This window comes from Pan troglodytes, chromosome 2 (genome assembly GCF_028858775.2).
Source record: "Pan troglodytes isolate AG18354 chromosome 2, NHGRI_mPanTro3-v2.0_pri, whole genome shotgun sequence".
Lineage (NCBI taxonomy): Eukaryota > Metazoa > Chordata > Mammalia > Primates > Hominidae > Pan > Pan troglodytes.
The window spans coordinates 59,632,791-59,649,671 of NC_086015.1; the positions used below are offsets into that span (position 1 = coordinate 59,632,791).

At 41.8% G+C, this 16,881-nt stretch overlaps 1 protein-coding gene and 1 long non-coding RNA gene across 15 annotated transcripts in view; one reads left to right on the forward strand and one right to left on the reverse strand.

Annotated features, from left to right (window-relative positions):
* ERC2 (ELKS/RAB6-interacting/CAST family member 2) overlaps window positions 1-16,881 on the reverse strand; it is a 965,515-nt gene that overhangs the window by 97,864 nt on the left and 850,770 nt on the right. For 4 of the 14 annotated variants that reach the window (XR_008546979.2, XR_010155615.1, XR_010155616.1 and 1 more), the window contains one exon: window positions 2,509-2,695. The exons of 9 other annotated variants lie outside the window; for them this stretch is intronic. The gene's annotated coding sequence lies outside the window, so the exon portion shown is untranslated. Of the gene's footprint in view, window positions 1-2,479; window positions 2,696-16,881 lie in introns of all 14 variants that reach the window. One more of the 14 variants, XR_008546980.1, reaches the window with a different exon arrangement.
* Window positions 5,142-8,842, forward strand: LOC107970658 (uncharacterized). The gene is made up of 3 exons (XR_001713371.3): window positions 5,142-6,563; window positions 8,384-8,425; window positions 8,561-8,842. It is a non-coding gene; the product is annotated as an uncharacterized LOC107970658 (long non-coding RNA).

Here is a 16,881-nt window from a genome sequence, read left to right on the forward strand (position 1 = left end):
AGGACACCTGAGACCTGTGAAAGGCTTAAAGGTGAGGCCATTAATATTGATTATGCTATTAATATATTACACATCTATATATATATAAATATCAATAACATTAACCAGTGGAGAGAGTAGCTTAGGAATATTTTATAATGTGAAAAAAATACTTCAGTGACCAAGTCTCTTATTTAACCTTTACAATTCTCTCTACCCTACTTCCCTTTTCTCTATGTTCCTGCTGACACTACACTCAGCAGGCATGTCTGAGGATGAGAAAGAAGGCCAGCGCAGCATGGCACGGCACTGGGGGAGGGAGAGAACAGCAACAGATGAGGTTGGGAAGGTAGTCAGGGGACAGAGCATGCCAGGCCTTGTAGACTAGAGCTAAGCATTTACATTTATTACAAGTACAAAGGGGACTGCCTGGAGGGGTTTAAGAAGGGAGTGTATGATGTAATCTACATTTTGTAAAGATCACTCTGCCAACTTGCCTGATGAATTTATGCCTTATGCCCTTGATCAGATCACAAGGAGCTGGATGGTAGGGTCATACGTAGTTACTCTCCCTTTAATACCCCCACATCATGGACTGGTAGAATGTTAAACCAGTGGCTCTCAAACTTTCCTGTGTATCAGGATCATCCAGAGGCCCATTTAAACACATCTTGTTGGACTCCATCTACAGAGATTCTGATTCGGTAGGTCTGGGCAAAACCTGAGAATTTACATTACTAAGAAGTCCCCAGGTGATGCTAGGATGCCAGTGGCTCTTCAAGGCACTGCACTTAGAGAACCTGTTTAAATCTGTTTGCAGAATAAATCAATCAGTGAAGAAACATGCAAATTTTTTTTTTTTTTTTTAGTTGGTTATTTGTTTTTGAGACGGTCTCACTCTGTCGCCCATGCTGGGCTGCAGTGGCATGATCATGGCTCAGTGCAGCCTTGAACTTCTGGGCTCAAGGGATCCTACAGACTCAGCCTCCTAATTAGCTGGAACTACAGGCATGCACCACCATGCCTAGCCAATTATTTTATTCTTTTGTTGCCCAGGCCGGTCTCCAACTCCTGGCCTCAAGTGATCCTCCCACCTCAGCCTCCCCAGTCACTGGGATTACAGACATCAGCCACCATTACTGGTGAAAATATTTTTAAAACAAACAACAGAAATAATCAGTGGTTTGAATTTTATGTAAAATACAATCATTTATTCTTTTTCTTTTTAAGAATTATTCTTTTCAATCTATAATGTGATGATAACAAAAGGACTAATCATTGCATACGGAAGTACTCTGAAAGGAAATAGATCATTGTGATTAGGCAAGATGAGACACTTCAGAGGCTGTACTGCCAAGTTTAATTATAAAATTAAGTGTCATTCAAAGAAATTTTTATTGCAAAAGCATGTGATTTACTTCTGTAGGCAGTTATTACAATACTGCCTCAATCCAGAAGGAATATGAGATGGTGAGGCATCTCTTGGTTCAATTCCAAAACTGAAAATTAAACTACAATTTCCTTAGAACTCAGGAATAAAACTCATCATGGCTCATTCTGTTTGGTTCAAAGTGTACAATATTGATGAACATATCTACTGTAAAAGCAAGTAGATTCAAACTCTCTTCCTAGGAGGAACCCCCAAAGATTCCAACTCAGGTACTTATTATGCCAAAGCAAAAATGCAACTCAAGAATGCAGAGTAAATACAGACTCAGAGCCAACAGATGAGAATAAAAGTCAGACCTAGGAGAGTTGAGTACAGACGGTTGCACAAGAAGCATAAGGCCAATGCCCTATGGTCTCTGTGGGTTTATTCTTTTCTGCCACATGTGAGGCTTCGGTTTCCATGTACCAATGTCCATCTACTCAGAAATCATGGTTGCAGGCCAATCAACAACAGATAGTCCAAACTCCGTGATGGCTTGGGGTTTAGGGGTTCAGTAGGAAGCTCTCTGGCCTGAAGCCTGAAAAGTCACAGGTTCATATTCTGCTTAGGGAAGGAGCTGGTTAGGTATCTCCAAAATCATATAGGGCTAGTGAAATCTCATCTATTCATTCAGTAGTTACTCTGGAACTCATGGTCTAAGAAGTCAACTGGGCTGGGCTAGGGGGTAGAGGAAGATTCAAAACATCAAAAGCCACAAAATCAAAACAAGAAAAAGTGTTGAAAATCATAGGCCTTGGAAAGCAAATAGTAAATGTAATAGTCATTAAGTAGCAACCAATGACCAACCTTCCTCTCTGTCCATGTAGCAAGATCCAAACAACACTGTGTGGCCACCATGAGGCTGACACAACAATTTACATCATGTGGATGATGGACCTAGATCATTGTTCTACACTGGTGGGAATCATGGAACAGTCTGGCTGTGAATTAAATACAAAAATAGCAACTCCTACACTCTAGCAAAATGTAAAGTACATGTGAGCCCCCAAATCCAAGCTCATTATGCAGAGTCTCTCTGAAACCCAGCACCCAGCATTTGCCGTTACCCACCTCCAAAAGGGTAAAAGTAAACATTGGACCTGCTCTGGTGTTAAACTGCCACCGGATCCTCCCCGCTGTCTCCCTCCTCCTCTTCTTCTTTACAGACAGGTAATGTTGGATCTCGAAGGAACTGGGGGCTCCCACTCTAGGCAAAGGTTGGACAGGTGATCAATGTACAGCATGAGATTTGGCTGTGCCTACGTGCCTCCGACAGAGCTGGATCATCTGGGACAATGAAAATTATGAAAATTATAAGCAACAAGAAAGCAGTATTAACAGCAAGGGCAGGGAAACCAGGACAGCACATACCACAGTTCCTAGGACACCCAGCAACCATTCCTCTCCTCATTCAGTCATTCTACACACATTCATTAAGCATGGTGCCAGGCTCTGGAGATATCGTAGTGACAAATAGGAACACAGACCCTGCCCCCATGGAGCTTATGGGGTATGTAGGAGAAAGACGAGACAGGCAGTTACAGGACAGCGGGTAAGGAAACCTAGAGGGTGCCGTGGAGCACAAAGCAAAGGCAGCCAACCCAGACTGGGGGTGAGTGGTCAGGGAAGGCTTCCTGGGAAGAAGTGACATGTAACGCTGAGCCTGGAGAACCCATGGAGTTAGCCAGCCAAGATTGGGGTGGGTCAGCACATGGGAGATTCCTGAGAATCTTCGGCTGGTCCGAAGGGCTGAAAGTCCTTTGTTCTCAGCCATTCTGCAGCCTGTAATCCTACATCCAACCAGAGCACCCAGATTTGGAGTCTGCAGCCCTGATTACAGGAGGAACTGGTGCTCTTCCAATGCCCACAATCCAGTTGCATTTTGACTTCTGCCAGTGGGATCTCAGGAAACTAAAGAACTTAGAAAATAGTGGTTTTTGTTTTTTGTTTTTTTTTCTATAAGAAGAGAGAGAGAAAAAAAACAATAATGCAGAGTTGAACTGCTACGGAATAGACCCAATTGCAGCAATCCTTTCTGCACACCAGCATCAGGGGTAAGGGAGATGCCATCCTCATGGAGATTGTTGAAACAGACAAGAAGGTGGATCACAGTTTGCTATCACAATAGGGGAGCCCACTTTGCCCCTTCCTTTCCTCCAAGTCCCTGAGAAATTGCAGAGGGAGCGCTTTGTTCTTCTTACCCTTGGTGTTGACGTCTAAAAGGCTATCGCAGACATGATACCTCCCACTTGCCTGATGCAACTAGGGGAAACCAGATAGCTTATGAAGCCAATCTTGTCAGGGGCCTCCATGTGGGGGAAAACAAAACAAAACAAAAAAACCCCCTAACGGCTGGGAAAGTCCCAGCAGCTTGAATATTGCCCAGGACTCTAGCTACCTTTGCATTACGAAAGAGACCACTGGAGAGGATGGCTTAAGACTGGGTAGTAAGCATGTGGTCATTTGACCAAAGACACGTAGTCCGAAGTAGCTTTCTGTTTTAATATTATCATATGATCCAAGTCCTACAAACAACATCCTTGACTGAAATCGAAAAGAAACAAAACCCTCACTTCTAAGAAGCAGAGCAAGCGGCGTTTTTAGAGACAAAGAAAGGATAGCTTCTTAACCTATGACAACACAAATTTGTTTAGGTTTTCCCTCCACCAAGTAAGTAATCAATTAGGTTTTTTACAATAAAAATATCCCCGTGCATGTGCAAACACCAGAGGCAATCATATAATTACCCTGCCCAATCAGATTCAATTGCTGACAGTTGAGTTCCCACTGCTCATTAACTTCAGATCGCAAAGAGGTCTTTACGGAAGCCCTTTCCTTCCCTTTACAAAGGTTCCTATGATGCCGCGATCAGCCCCGGCACTACCTCATGCAAGATAATCATCCCCAAATCACCAGGGCCAAGGCCAGCCTCCTCTGGCTTCCTTCTGAAAAAATAAAATGAGAAATTCGAAGACACCTTGGCTTAAACACCCTTGCTTCATTTGGGGATCTCACTTCTAAATATAATAGTAACCTTTCACCCCCACATTTTAAGTGCCGTAATTATATAATTAAAACCAATTATGTCATTTAACAGAGACTTTTTCAAGATACGGCAAGCCAATTACCTCAATCATTGACCTCAGAAGATTTCCCACACTGACCTGCAACAGTGAGAATTGGGATAAATTTAGACACTGGCTTCCGAAGGCTGGCATGGACTAGCAGGGTGGGTTGTAACTGGTCTAGATTCTTTGAGACTTTAGAAGCTAAACTGAATTCATTCCCATCTACACCATCACTACTTGTTTGCACAATCCTTCCCATATCCCAAGATAATTGCTTGATTTTTTATAACCACTCTGATGGAATGATTATTTCCATGTTGCAGACAGAAAAAGGAGGCAGGGAGAGTCCTAAAGTTATCTGAAGTCAAGCAGCTAGTGTTAACAGCAACGCTAGGGCAAGACCTAAGTCTTCCACCACAGAATTCAAAGTCTCCATGTAGCGAGTGGTGTGTGGGTGACTCTCTTACCCCAATTTCCCTTTGAGGCAACACATTTGCCCCCACTTTTATTTAATTCACCTGCATGGCACAAGGTTCCACTGCAGCTCAGGGGGTGTGTCCTAAATTAGGCCCCAGCCAATCAGCTTCCAGCATTCCTCCCCTAGCCACAACATTGGTTCAGGATGAGCACATGATCCCATCAAAGCCAATGAGAGACACTGACACTTTTTGCAGGGCCTGTGGGATCTCTGCCTAACTGTACTTGGAGTGACCGGAGGGAAGACTGGAAGTTGAGCAGCCATCATGCTCCACCGAGGAAGTGAGGGTGAATGGAGCCAAGAGATGTGGAGGGAGAAACTGGTTCCAGGAAACACCCTCTATTCCCTATCGCTTCATGCTGCGAGTAACAGGGGTTATTCAAAAGCACACTGGAGAAAGCAGGAAGAGCGCCACCTGCAGCTTGGGTAGGCTCCATTTCGAGGATGGAATCAATCCACTGTGGCTCCGAGGCCTGCCGCCTGCTTGCGACAGTTAAATGCCTTCGGTTTTTGAGTTATTTAAAGAACATACCATTTTATGGGCAGGAGGAAGCACTTTAATCTGCAAAATGATTTTTATCACAAACTAAACATCCTTGTAACTTTTTGGTCCTCTGCTTTGGTCGAAGTTGTCTCTCCTTGGAGCTCAGACAGCTGTTGGAGCTCAGAAGATCTGCCTCCACCCTGCACTTTGCCCTGCTCGCTGGTACTGTGGTGCTCTCCAATTCCTGGATCCATGTGGGATGTAAGAACTCAGGATCAGGACGCCTGCACGCATCAAAATGGGGCATTTTCTTTCTCTTTATCCCAGGACTTGAGAGAAAGCAAAAAACAAACACGAACAAAAAAAAAAAAACAAGAATTCCTCTAATTTAAGGTTTTTAACCTTGACACTTGAAGTTTTGGGCCAATTATTTGTCATCAGGACTGCTTTGTGCAATGTAGGATATTCCTGGCCTCTACCCACTAGATGACCCATTAGCACCCCTCATTTGGGACAACCAAAAATGTCCGTGGACATTGACAAATAACCAGGGATGGGGGCCAAGATCCCCCCTCATTCCCCAGCTCCCCATTTCCTGGTTAAAAACCACTGCTGACAGCATCTTTAAAAACATAATTCCTTGTAGTATTATGTTGTGAGATTGAGAGAACCACCACCCTCCTTAGAACTTTACAAAAGCCATATAAAATATCCCCTGAGGAGAACTGACTTAAACTTCAAGATAGCAGCCTGCGCAACATAGTGAAATCCCATCTCTACGGAAAAAAAAAAAACACAAAAAGTAGCCAGGCACGGTGGCACGAACCTGTAGTACCAACTATCCGGAAGGCTGAGGTGGGAGGATTCCTTGAGCCTCGGAGGTCAAGGCTGCAGTGAGCCCTGATGGTGCCACTGCACTCCAGCTTGGCCGACAGAACGAGACCTTGACTCCAAAATAGCAATACTACTGTCTATCAGGGCTATGAAGCCACATAAGACTTGACCCATTAAGGACAAGAGTGAAGAAAAATGTATCAAATAGAAATAATTTTATCTAAACACTGGCAAGAGGAAAAAGACATGGAGGAGAAACTTAGAAATGAAAAGCAGCGAGGCATCTATATGGTGAGTTCCAGCATGGGTGCTCAGCTTCTCACTTTCACAAGTAAGAAAACGGAACTTTAAGGTTATTGCTGGGTTTCCGGGATTCAAAACCCAAAGCTAAAAATGTGGAAGAGGTTGGTGTTATCAGAAATGATCTTTCCAGTAAATGCCTAAAACTCACTCACTCTGCAGAAAAAGCCAAAAATGGTAAAGCTTCACTTATTTGGACAAATGTGGGAGAAGTCATTTAAAATAAGCAAAATTGATGGATTTATAGAATATTTTTCAAGGGAAGGCATTTACTTGCTTTCAAATGCCAGCAGTAATTAAGAGTGAGCTGGCAGAGGTCCCTCCTTCAGGATTGGTTTGAATGAGAAGACAGAATTTATTGAATTAATATAAGCATTGTTAGGCTGGGAAGGAGGGCTTTGAGTTAGATTGTCCTCTCCGTGAGCTAATTAGTTGTATCTTCACACAGGCAGCTGGCTGAGACCAGCCCAGGAATTCCAGAATAGTGGGGTTCCAATGAGGCTTTGCTTCCAGGCACAGACATCTGTGCACCTTGAGGTATTGATCAAGTCAGTCAGGAGAAGCAGGCTGGCTTGTGTGTGAAGGCTGGGCTGTTTGGGGGCCTCACTGTGTGAAAAGATTTGGATTCTAGCAGTTGCTTTCTCTACAAGTTCTAATGTCTGGAGAGATGGAGAGGCCTATTAGGGAAGTTCAGATGACTGGAGCTGGGACATCACTGCTTCTTCAGGTCCCAGGCAGCCTCCCCTCCAGCTATCAGCATGTCTCGGCTATCCCATGCTGTCCCCTCAATCTCCAACTGCCCTCCTTTCTCTCCATCACCACAGAAATGTGACTGCCTAGGGAGCAACCATGTCTTGAAAGGAGAAAGAGCAAGAATAAAGGTGTCTCTGAGGGGCCTTGCTTCTCTTCCCCTAGTTCTTTTAGGCATTTTGTTTTGTTTCATTTGGATAAGAGCTAACATTTAGAACAATAATAGAAAATAGAAGTACTTGTCTGGAGGGTCTAGCAGAGGTCCACAGTGACTCTTATGAGCTGTATAAAGGACTGTCCCTTCTGGAGTCTAGTAATCAAATCTGGAGGAGTAGTCCTCAAATCTTGTTAGAGAATGAAGTTCTCACGGTACACTCTTCCTGGCTAAGCAATCCCATCCCAGCCCCTCTCTACTGAAATCATTCATCCTGGTCAAGTGTGTTTCTCAGAATACCTGGGTATGTCAACAGAGATAAAAGAGAAGTGCAGCACACTTCTTAGTTTCAGCTGGCACTAAAACAAGAGAATGAGTTGTGCGTTTTTTGGTGGAGGTGCCTCCTGATTGAGTCTACACACTGGCTTGTGAACATGTTGTCTGTACTGAAGAACTTATCCCAAAAAGGTGGCTCCACTTACACCATAGACAAGTACTGTCCTTCCCATGTCCTTTCAGCATGAACTGAGAGAGGGGCAGTCTCAAAGTGGCAGGTGTCACAAGAGGTCACTCTCATAATCAACAACTGAAGACTTCCCAAAACAGCAACTCCTTGCTTTTGCCCCAGATAAGCCTTATTCCCAGCATCAAGGAAAGGATTTTAATGGTGTGTGGACTCCTGGTTCAGGTAGAAGTTGGTATCCAGAGATGTCATTCCTTATTTATCAAGTACTTATTCAGCAGGTCCAGAAATGTTATGCAAAATTTGGTGTTCATGCTTATATACTTTATTCTGAGGAGCAGAATTATGGTAACCATATTCTTAAAGTAGTTTGAAGCTCAGAATTAAAAATTAAGCAACAGTTGGCATAAAGCAATCCCTTAATTTTTTTTTTTTTTTTACCAGTTTTTCCGAGGCAAAATTTACATACCATCAAGGTCATCCATGGTAAGTGTAAAGTTCAACGATTTTAAGTAAACTTATAGAATTGTGCGATCAGCACCACAAACCAGTTTTAGAATGTATCTACTATCTCCAAAAGACCCTGCAACTGTTACAGTAAACTTCCCTTAATTTTTGCAGCAAATGTTCTAGAGTTGAAAAGAAAGCTCTTTCTACATCTGCAAGGCTGATTCATTTTTCTCCCTTCCAAGAACTCTACTAAAAAAATTATTTGTTGCTTATCTGAAATGCAAATGTAACTGGATGTCCTGTATTTGTGAAATTCCGGCAACCCTAATCCAGGACCAAAGCAGAATTAACCAAATAAATGAAAGTGCATGTCTAGAAATAAATGTACTTTTCTGGAGCATTGTAAATAAACATGAATTATTTTCTTAGTTTTGAACCATTTGAGTTCTAAGATGGTCAGAACCTAGTTCCAGTTAGAATACCAGTTGAGAACTAAGCTACAGAGACAGCCTGAATAATTCACAACCCAATTGCTGTTTTACAAGCAAGCCTGGGACCTCAGACACTCATAGGATTATATGCTACATTTCCGTTGAAAGGTTAAAGTGGATGTAATTGTTAACCTTGCAGCTCACAATCAGAACTGGAAATGTGACTTTTAGGGGCACAAATTATAGGGAAATCATTCTTAACCTTTTTGGGGGGCGGTGTCACAAACTCCTTTGGGAGAGTCTGATAAAAGCTATGGACCTTCACCATAGGAAAATGCGTGTATACACATTCACAACATTTTCCAGGTAATTTTCTTTTAGGTGGGAGAGGTTTCACAGATTCCATGACATTGTTCATGGAAAATTCAAGGGTGCAAGAGCCTGGGCAAGTTGATTAAAACCATCCTGGATTCTTATGCCTTGCTTTTCTCTTCCTCCTGTTTGTGTGTTCCTGTTTGTGTGGGAAGTGAAGAAGTCGGGATAATGGCAAGGGAACTGACTAACTCAAGACGTGGCTGTGGCCGGGCGTGGTTGCTCATGCCTATAATCCCAGCACTTTGGGAGGCCAAGGTGGATGGATCACCTGAGGGTCAGGAGTTCAAGACCAGCTTGGCCAACATGGTGAAAACCCCATCTCTACTAAAAAATACAAAAAATCAGCTGGGTGTGGTGGTGGGCAACGTAATCCCAGCTACTTGGGAGGCTGAGGCAAGGAGAATTGCTTGAACTCAGGAGGCAGAGGTTGCAGTAAGCCGGGATCGTGCCACTACACTCCAGCCTGGGAGACAGAGTGAGACTTCCTCTCAAAAAAAAAAAAAAAAAAAAAAAAAAAAAAAAAAGAAGACATGGCTGGGCTACTTTTGGCCATCAGTGGTAAGACCTGGAGGAATCTGCCCACACTTCATAGACTTCTGTTCACTGTTGATAAAATGAACAGATCAGCCTGACTCTGTTTTCACAAGTTATATCCTACGGATCTACTGGAAAGGTATCTGGAAAGGGCTCTTTTAGGATCTGAAGCACTGCACAAGATTTTGTAGGAAAAACAAAAGTTTTAAAATCACTAGACTACATGGTCCTCAAAGTCACCAAAATACTCTGAGTTTTAAGCCATCTGATTATCTGATTCTAGATTCTAAAGAGTGGAAGCCAGGTATCAGTTGGGGAGGATCTGGGTATTCTTTTTCTCTGAGTACAAGGAAAAAAGGCATTTGGTAGGGACAGGAGAGAAAGACATCCCAGCCCTCACTACTCTCCAGTTCTGCAGCATTTCTTTCTTCCTTTGAGCTGTTCTCCTTCCTTCATATGAAAAACTGTCTATAGGTATGGTAATGGTTGGTCAAAAACTACCCATATTTTTTCTGATAAAATTAAAAAAAAATCCTTTCCCAATTATATGAATTTTCCTTTGGGTGACAAAGATACCCAATGATCTATTATATCATTATATACTACTATGCCAATGATACTAGTAGACCACGTGGATAAAAGACAAATGTGCTCACTCTGAGTTTTATAGATGGCCTCTCTTTAGTGCCTTAGAGGCCCCTACAAAGTAGGCTCCAGTATTATCATCCTCATTTTTTAGAAGAAAAGACTGAGCGGGGAAAAAACGTTGAGTGACTTACACAAATTCACCCACCTAGCCAACAGTAAAATGGGATTTCAGGTCACAGAGCCTATGCTTATACTATGTTGAAGAGATAAATTATATCACTTACCACTAAAACAAACAAACAAACAGGTTTTATTCACTCATTTTCTCTCAAAAACAATCTACCACTTTAAGGAAGTGTGTTATCACGCCCAATGATAGGAACCATAAAACTATTTTGGATGTTTATTTGATACTTATTGATGTTTAAGCAAGTCTACTATGTTCACAGTTATCACCCCAAAGAAAAATATATTATTTAGTTTTTAGGTTTTATCTTATCTGTCCTTGGTCCTTGAAACAGCAAGAGAAACACGTACACTCTGTTCTTACTTGTTGTCATAGGATACCAGCTGCCTGCTGGGAAAAGCGTACTGGGAAGTACTGTTCTACACTTTGTATTAAGAGTTAAAAAATAAAATACTCAGAGCCTGTGTAAATCACAGACAAAGTTGACAAATTTCATGGCTTAGTCATGGTTAACATATCAGATTTCATGGCTTGACAGAGATTAACAAGAAAATCATATTAGAATTACAACTATTAGTAGATTCTTAGATATTTGATAGAGAAACTCCAAGCTCTCCAAACGCCATTGCCCACTGCACAGCCCTCTTGTCCTTCCTCCTGTGGATAGAGCCTCCATGAATCCAGGGAGAGCAAATGGGATCTTCCATTGTTGGTCACAATCACCTCACCTCCTGACTATGGCAGGAGTGAGCCAGTGCCTAGTGGGCCCCAGGGAAAGGTCTTAGCATCCGCGAAATAAAGTAAGGTTTAATATTTATAGCCTAATTCATAAAACTGTAAGGAGAAAAAAAATACCTCATTTGTACATAACACAGGTATTTTACCCAATATTACATGCACTAAGGAGAGGAATGAATGATCCTTGTTGGAACTATGATATTTTCGGTGAAAATTAAGTTTCCATGTCTTTACGAGGAAGCAATTCAGCAGAGGCCTTGCTGTTAAAAGTGGCATGTGAGCAGGAACTTCAAAAGACCTGCTGACTGCCTGCCGAGCCATTTGGCCGGAGGGCTCTGCATATCCTCTTTCGGGTAAGAGGCAGCTTACTTGTCAACTTTGCATAAAAGACAGCCAATTTGTCAGCCATTTGCTTTAATTTTGTTTCTGAGTCTTCCAACGACAAACTCCATATACCTTCTGGTCTTTAATATCATATATCTGACTGAGGGATGGAAATTCACTCTAGTGTCTCAGGCTGGTTTCCTTCCCAGGCCATCCTCCTGGGTCTTATAGGATGTCCTTAATCAGAACCACATTACTCAGCTAGAGGAAGTCCTTGTGCAGACGCTGGCAAGACACTATGGCAAAAGAGTTTCACAACATGAAAGGTCAGATTGAGAATAAAAGCTGCAGTTATCTGTTGTGTTTTCTTTAGTTGAGAAAATGAAGGCAGGGTGCCTAACTCCTGAGGAACCAAGATTTGGATAAGTAGCAGCCACTTAGGAAAGGAGTTCCATTGGCCGCTGAGTACAATGGCCAGTTGTGGAAACGGAAAGTCCTTAAATTCCAAGTATTCTGGACCTGAGCAAGGATTTTCTCATTTTATACAGATACATTTTTATATTTCAGTAACACCCTAGACTGGTAAAACAAAAATAGCTACATCTTGTCAAAAAATATAATTGTCAGTGGACTGTGTAAATGTATACACACACACATATATATACTACATATATGTGTGTTAGATATACACATATACATAATATATATTTTACATATACGTGTTAGACAAATAAAGCACATTTTAATCATAAAAGCTACCAGTTATTGTGCTTTTTTTTTTTTTAAGTGCCAGGCACTATGTTAAGCACTTCCCGTGCATTATTTAGTCTCTCAACAAACTAGCATGGTAGGGACTAGCTTTGTCCCTATTTTACAAATAGAAAAAACTTGAGATTAGAGAGGAAATTCAAGGCACACAGTTAGACACAGAGCCAGAAGTGGAACCCAGGAGTGCCTGACCCCTGAGCCCAGCAAATTGAACCCTGGCAATTCTCACTTCTTCTATTAAGATGAGTGCCCAAGCTGACTGTGAAAAACAGGGGAGGAGGTGAAGTGATGAGCCATTTCACTTCACTAACACATGGGTGTGAAGGAGTTAGGCGTCACTCCAACCCTGTATCTTCATCCCAGGGAGGCAGCCTGCAGGCTTTGCCGATGGAAGGCAGGGTGTGAGAAAAGGAAGAAGTGATTGCAAAAACCCAAGACCCACCTCCTTTACAAATTTTGCCCAAGATCAGCCTGGCTGGGGAGACTCTGAGAACTCAGAGGGACCAGAGGACTTAATGGAAATCTGTCCCTCACCCAGTTTCAAACTGATAGCCTTCCCTTCTCATGCAAGGGGCTTGACCTAGAGATTTGGGGCAAGAAATATTTCCAGTGCGCCTCTACCTTAACTCACACCACAGGGGCAGCTAACAATTACAGAAGGAATGAACTTTTTCATCAAATGTCCTTCCATAAAACCATTTCCCAGGAAATGGAACACAGCATGAAGCAAGCCGACTGCAATTTTCCACCAACAATGAGCATCGTGGGGCACAGGTACTATATTTAAACAATTTTCCTCCAGCGTTTTGGCAAGGCTGTCTCTCAAGGAGACTTACCAAGTTGGGCTGAGGTCTCGTTCCCCTCCGGCCAGCAGGATCAGAATGTTTAATATGGCCCTGTCTCTTCAACACCCATGTGTAAACCACCAATAAACAAGCCAGGAAAGACCTGCAGGCCTAATTGCCTTTTAACTCTGCCAAGATGATAAACTCCCAGAGCAAAGAAGGAAAGACTTCCAGGGATTTAACAAGTTTATCTGCCTGCCACTTGAACATTTTCTGTCTGCCTACACTTCAGTGAATTCACCAATAAAAGGATAAAAGGGCCCAGAATGTCAGACCCCTCAAATGGCCCAGAAGTTCCACATTCAAAACGTATGACCAGCAAAAATTAACCAGTTAATTGAGCTTCATTTTAGGTGTTTTTAAGATCTGGAGCAAGGGAAGTGGGGCCACTTGACTCTTTCTAGCACTGGCCATTTCTCTTTTATTGACCAAGGCCTAGAAATCTTTACTTACAATAAAGAAAATTGTTTTCACAAGGAAACTGGGATAGGCAACCCATTCTGAAACCTCTAAAATTTTAGATAGAGCATTATACTGACAGGAGAGAAACTATACAAATCTCGGTGGTGGGAGAAATGGGGTATATCATATGGGCAGTCATAAGATTGGTGTTTACTTCTGTAAAGATATTTTTCATCTCTCCCTGAACCAACTTGCAAATTAAGCATGTTGGTTGTTTTTGTTGGTTTGTACCCTACCACCCAGAAGAAAAATACTGAGAGCTCTTTACCTATTGGAGTTAAATTGGAAAAGCAAAGCAACACCAAACAAAGAGACTTGGGGTAAGTACAGAGAGGTGGTGCCATTCAAGGCATTAAAGCAGGGTGAATGGGCATCACCTCTGGGAGGCCATTTCACAATCTTTATCAATATTAATTTGCAACTTCCCTTTTAGGAATTTATTCCAAAGAAATTATTGGCTAAGTGAATAAAGGTTAAGCCCAAAAGGCTTTAGGGAATTCTACTAGGGAACATTTTAAAACATCTAAAGTTCACCATTAATAACTGGCTAAAGAATGCAAAATTCCATACTCCGTTACTATAAAAATGATTCCATAGGTGTATATTTATTAATGTGGAAAGTGTCCAACATACAATGTTAAGTTCAAAAAGCAGATTATAAAAACATTTATAATATAATCCCATTCTTTTTAAGAGTCTATATATAGTAAAATTAGAAAGATACATAGTTCACCAAAATGTTAGTATTTCTGGATGGTGGATTAGAGGGGACTTTTATTTTCTTTGGCAAAGATTTTTGAATTATTTGAAATGTTTAATGAGAAAAATGCATTGCCTTTAGAAATGTTAAAACACTAAAGCAAAACAATAAAATTGAATAAAAACAAAACATTCCCACCACCATCATTACTGTCCTGATCAACAGGAAAAGCTGAAACAACATCATGGGAAGACCCAGCTATCCTTTCTCGAGGAGGCAGGAGTAGAGAACGCTGATGGATTTGGTCTTGCCTTATCAGCACATATAACTGTTGTTCAAGCGTAGTCTCCAATGAGATGCGAATGGAATGGTAAAACCACAAGTGGGCTCAAAATCCCAACAGGTGTCTTCTCCAGGGGACCCAGGTGTCTCTCTTTCCTGGAATCATGGTACAAATGTGGAGGACTCCCCTATTAAGCTAACCTGTACCACTTAATAAAACAGGAACAGCTCTTAAGTACGGCGCTTGCCAACTGAAAAATCTGGAGCACTATTTTTCTATTAAAACCTTGTCCATGTTTTTCCTATTGGAACCTGGAAACTGGACAAATTCTGAAGAAATCCGAAAGAATTTCTTTAGAAAAGAATTCTGTTAACACCAAAAGCTCCCAAGCACTACACAAGGCAAATGCTAGGTTGCGTTACGCTCAAATGTAAAAGCAGGGTTCCAATCCAAAGTGATGTGTCCTTCACACCAGGCTTTGTGTGCATCAGGGTTTATGCATTTGTACACTGATCCTCGCACATTTCTGCATCTCCCTGCTTCATAATTTCATAATCAGTTCCAGATTTCCTATTTCTTCCACATTGTAAGGCACAGAGTTCCAGATTTGAGAGATGCAAGGTTTAAGGGTATGAAAGTGCAGTGAAACGTACGATAATAATAAAACCAAAACTGAAGTTTTGTTTCATACCCACTGAGAAGTAACAAACTGAGTATATACCTTGGGACCCATCTGATCTTCAGAAACTATTGGAACATGGTAGACATGTACAAAAATTTCATATGTAAAGTGGATCCTTTGGTTGGTAGACCTCCTTACCAACAAAGCTAAAAGTGTTCCTACATTGCTATAATAAACACATCGGATTTGGATATGCCTGCCAAAGCACCATAACGCTTCTCTCTAAATTCAGAACTCTGTCTCTACATTACAAGACAGAGCAAACTGAAAGATCAGGTTAATCTAGGATAAACTTCATCTCTTGAGTTCAAAGACAACTGGCCTCTCTAGGGGTTTCAATCAAGGGTTCTTTGAAGGATTGCTCTCAAATTCATTAAAGAAATTTCACTGACTTCACAGACTTTGGCATTAAATAGATAACCTGAGCTCTTCATTGCCTGGCAAAATGACTGTTCACCTTTGAAGCTCTGCAAATTGGGATTAAGTTGGCTGTTTGCCTTTTACCTCAAAGATGACTCCACTCCATTGACCAGCGAGTCCCCAGGCAATGACCTGGTTGATCAATGACATCAAATTTATCTCTACAATGTGTCTCTTAAAACACCCATCCTTTCACAGATTGGCTTTGTTATGATTTTTGCTTTAGATGTAGTAGTACTCTTGATAATAATGCCATCCCCATAATAAAAATTCAGGAAATGAATCATATTTTAAAAATCCAAGTGTAATTTCCAGCTAACTTGAAAGATGTGTGGGGTTTTTAGATGTATAAACTCAACTTTTAAACCCTGCTTTGAATTTCGCTTCCTCAATTACCACAGAAAATGAGGTGTCTCATCAGACCCTGGAGCGAGCCCTAAAGCAGCACGGACTTGCTTTTCACAATGACTCTGCACATTCCGGAGAAGGCTCGGCATAAACACATAGGCTTTCACCCTCTAACCCCACCGTCTGCTTCCTCTGTGCCCCATAATCTAAAACATCTCTTCTTTGCAGGTATATGGTCTTGGATTTGTCACAGTGTACGGAAGACTTTACAAGGCCAATAAAATGACAGCTGCACAGAGGGAACTGGGTGGCTTTTACCGACTCTGAAACACCACTGCCTTTAACTCCCAGGGATCAGGAACTTGAAAGCACTCGGATTCACTTAGCTCTGTGTTTGTCATAAAGTTAAGGCTAATCAGATTTTCCCCAACTTGCAGCCCTATCTTAAATCCTCAAGCTGCTCCTATGCAAACTTAACTGATGGAAGATGTGATTACGCCTTCTCAGGTCATAAATTCTAGATATTTATAACATAACTGTTGTCATTTAGGCCAATTAAGATGCTTTTACTAGCTCGGAACAACTACCTATGGGGCTTGTCAAATACTCTGACAGTGGTTTATGACCCTTCACGGTGATTTTATCTTATAGGGATATGAAAGATGGTTGCATGCAAAAATAGCCAGGAGGCCTTGAAGCACATTCTTCATATTAGCATCATCCATACCCCATTTCCATTCTGTCCCCTTTCTTATCCACTAAAACCCCGATTTGACTCTAACTGCACCCCCCCCCCCCCCCCAGCCA